This window comes from Tiliqua scincoides, chromosome 5 (assembly GCF_035046505.1).
Source record: "Tiliqua scincoides isolate rTilSci1 chromosome 5, rTilSci1.hap2, whole genome shotgun sequence".
Taxonomy (NCBI): Eukaryota; Metazoa; Chordata; class Lepidosauria; order Squamata; family Scincidae; genus Tiliqua; species Tiliqua scincoides.
In genome coordinates this window covers 125,953,664-125,957,512 of record NC_089825.1, presented here as the reverse complement: position 1 = coordinate 125,957,512, position 3,849 = coordinate 125,953,664, and the positions used below count along the sequence as shown (strand labels likewise).

Sequence of the window (3,849 nt, the reverse complement as noted above, 5' to 3'; positions counted from 1 at the left end):
ACAAGCGGCAAAGGTAGGCGTGGGGGTGTGTGGGGAGGGGGGCAGGAGGGGGTGTTTCTGGGTGGGGGGAGGGCAGGGGGGGAGGGCCCATGGGCGGGTGCACTGGGAGCCAGGGGCGGGATTATGCCAGATCCCAACCCCCATCCCTGGGGTTCTCCTTGGACTTGCGCTACCTCTAGAGGTGGTACAGGTCTGAGGAGACCCATTGGGGCATACAGCCCTTACTCACAGGTAAGGGGAAGAGCTTCCCCTTGCCTGTGGCTGAGCCACTGCAGCCAACAAACCTGTGTTGGATGTAGTGCAAGCCTCCTGGTTGCCTGCTCCAGCACAAGTTAGGACTGCGCCTAAAAATGCAGCAGATGGGGAGAAGCCATGACATGTGCACAGAAATGCTGCTTACACCAAAGCAGGTCATTCCAACCCATGTACATTACCAAGCATCATACAAGTAGGATGTAAGAAGCATTGCTTAGCACCATCAAAGGAGAAAAAGTTCACTATGCTATTATTTTTATTCACAAAATATGTTACCCGCCAAAATCTTATGTTTTTTCTTATCATACCTGATAATGGCTCGACACAAACTTCTTTGGGTAAAGGTCCCCAAATCTATAGTACTGATCTGTGAAATTAGCATGCCATGTAAAAATTACATCTTTCCAGGATATAAAATAGTTTGTGTTCAGTGTACTCTCATAACAGTAAAATCCTGCAAAAAAGAAGAAAATCAAATATTAAAGACTTTGATTTAAGATTATATTTAAGGTGCTTTCACTTTTCAATCTGTTTCAAAGAGCATAGAAATTGAAATTGAAGGGGATCTCCTTAAATTCTGCACCATGTACATAGTAAAGATTTTCAGCCCAATCCTAATTAAATTCCCTGTGCCAATGCCAACAACCCTGTGAGGTAGGTGAGGCTGAGAGAAACTGACTGGCCCAAGGTCACCCAGGAAGCTTCATGGCTGAGGAGGGATTTGAACCTGGATCTTCCAGGTCTGTGTCCACCTCCCAAAGCTCTGGTGACTCACATGGGTGAAAATAACTTAGGGCAGAGAACAATGTTGTCCTTGAGCACCTACGCCCTTAGGAGCACTGAAATGATTCAGGGCTGGCTATCTGGAGTGGTGTGACTTACATCAGCATGGGGTATAAACCTATGACAGACTGATAGGAATAGATGTAAGGGCAACCAAGACTGAGGAAGGGTGATGATGGCAGCTGGTCAAACTTTTACACTTCACCCCTCTACTCATCATTCACTACCCCACCTGTTGAAGGGTAACTGTGTCCATCAGATGCTTGAAGTTCCTGATATCTTTTTATTGGATTTCCAGTGGGGTTTGCAGGATTTTATTTGTAATAGGGCAGAGGGTACTAAGCTTGGTTCTCTTCCTTTGGGGCAGGCACAGTGCAGGTAGAATTGAGAAATGACATATTAAAGATTAGTGAGAACCCCGAGGCATTGGATTGGTGAAAGGAAAATCTCCAAACCAATCCCCCAAGACCAATTAGCATGAGGGAATCTGGATGTGGGCTTTTGGGGGCACTGGTAGCCTCACTAAACTAAAAAACTTGGGAGGTTGAGGAAAATGATGCTGCCAGGAGCCCCTACTGGGATTGTCCATGAACCGCTAGGACCACATTTTTCTGAACCAGTGCTTAGAGCTAGGATGCGATCACCTGAAAGGAGATGGTTGGCAACCTTCAGTCTCGAAAGACTATGGTATAAGCCTACGGCACCCGGTATTCCCAGGTGGTCTCCCATCCAAGTACTAACCAGGTCTGACCCTGCTTAGCTTCCGAGATCAGATGAGATCAGGCATGTGCAGGGTAACAGTTGCTGAAAGGACAGCAGTTAGATTGAAGTTTTCTAGTGCTCTCCTTAGGGAAATGTCTACATTGTACAGAGGGTGGGGTTATAGTTAAGATAGCTGCAGCTGTTTTATATTAATACAAGTTGTATTAAATTTTAAAAAGATATTTTAAAACGATTTTAATTTTAAAACAATATTTCAGTCTCATGTCTGCACAAAGTGTGGGGTGATGCCTTGCCCAAGTGACATTGGCAAACATTGCTCTTGCAATGCAATGAGTGAAAGAGCCTTGGGGCACAATCCAGCAGTGTTTCAGCTGCAATGCAGCCCCAAGGTAAGGGAACAAATGTTTCCATGTACAAATGCTTTTATGCAAATGCCCGAAGTCTCTGAGCAAAGATGGGAGAACTGGAATGTCTGGTGACAAGGGAAAACATTGACATAGTGGGCATAATGGAAACGTGGTGGAATGCGGAGAATCAGTGGGATACCGCAGTCCCGGGCTATAAACTCTACAGGAGGGACAGGCAGGGGCGTGTTGGAGGTGGGGTGGTTGTTTATGTTAAGGAAGGGATAGACTCCAACTAAGTAGAGATTGAAGGTGGGTCCGACTCCACCGTAGAATCTCTGTGGGTGAAATTACCAGGCCTGTGGAGCGATGTTATACTGGGGGCTTACTATCGTCCTCCAGACCAGAAATCGGATGGGGACCTTGAAATGAGGAAACAGTTCAGGGAGGTGACAAGGAGGGACAGCATTGTAATCATGGGGGACTTCAATTATCCTCATATTGACTGGGTCAATTTATGTTCCAGTCACGAAAAGGAGACTGGATTCCTTGACATGCTAAATGACTGTGCCTCAGAGCAGCTAGTCATGGAGTCCACCAGAGGACAGGTGACTCTGGGTTTAATATTATGCGGTACTCAGGACCTGGTTAGAGATGTCAATGTTACGGAGCCATTGGGGAACAGTGATCATGCTGCGATCCGTTTCGACATGCATGTCGGGGAAAGAATACCAGGCAAATCTCTCACAAAAACCCTTGACTTCCAACAGGCAGACTTCCCTCAAATGAGGAGGCTGGTTAGAAGGAGGTCGAAAGGGAAGGGAAAAGGAGTCCAATCTCTCCAGAGTGCATGGAGGCTGCTTAAAACAGTAATAGAGGCCCAGCAGAGGCGTATACTGCAAAGAAAGTAGGGTTCCTCTAAATCCAGGAGTGTGCCCGCATGGCTAACCAGCCAAGTTAGAGAGGCTGTAAAGGGCAAGGAAGCTTCCTTCTGTAAATGGAAGTCTTGCCCTAATGAGGAGAATAAAAAGGAACATAAACTGTGGCAAAAGAAATGTAAGAAGGTGATACGAGAGGCCAAGCGAGACTATGAGGAACGCATGTCCAGCAACATTAAGGGGAATAATAAAAGTTTCTTCAAATATGTTAGAAGCAAGAAACCCGCCAGAGAAACAGTTGGCCCTCTGGATGGTGAGGGAGGGAAAGGGGAGATAAAAGGAGACTTAGAGATGGCAGAGAAATTAAATGAGTTCTTTGCATCTGTCTTCACGGCAGAAGACCTTGGGCAGATACCGCTGCCCAAATGTGTCCTCCTGACCGAGGAATTAAGTCAGATAGATGTTAAAAGAGAAGATGTTTCAGACCTCATTGATAAATTAAAGATCAATAAGTCACCGGGCCCTGATGGCATCCACCCAAGAGTTATTAAGGAATTGAAGAATGAGGTTGCTGATCTCTGGACTAAAATGCGCAACTTGTCCCTCAAAATGGCCACGGTGCCAGAGGACTGGAGGATAGCAAATGTCACACCAATATTTAAAAAGGGAAAGAGGGGGGACCCGGGAAACTATAGGCTGGTCAGCCTAACATCTATACTGGATAAGATGGTGGAATGCCTCATCAAAGATAGAATCTCAAAACACATAGACAGCCTTGCTGAGGGAGAATCAGCATGGCTTCTGTAAGGGTAAGTCTTGCCTCACGAATCTTATAGAATTCTTTGAAAAGGTCAACAGGCATGTGG

At 46.0% G+C, this 3,849-nt stretch overlaps 1 pseudogene; it reads right to left on the bottom strand.

Annotated features, from left to right (window-relative positions):
- Window positions 1-1,730: 1,730 nt before the first annotated feature.
- LOC136654860 (5S ribosomal RNA) lies at window positions 1,731-1,850 on the bottom strand (annotated as a pseudogene).
- Window positions 1,851-3,849: the final 1,999 nt, after the last annotated feature.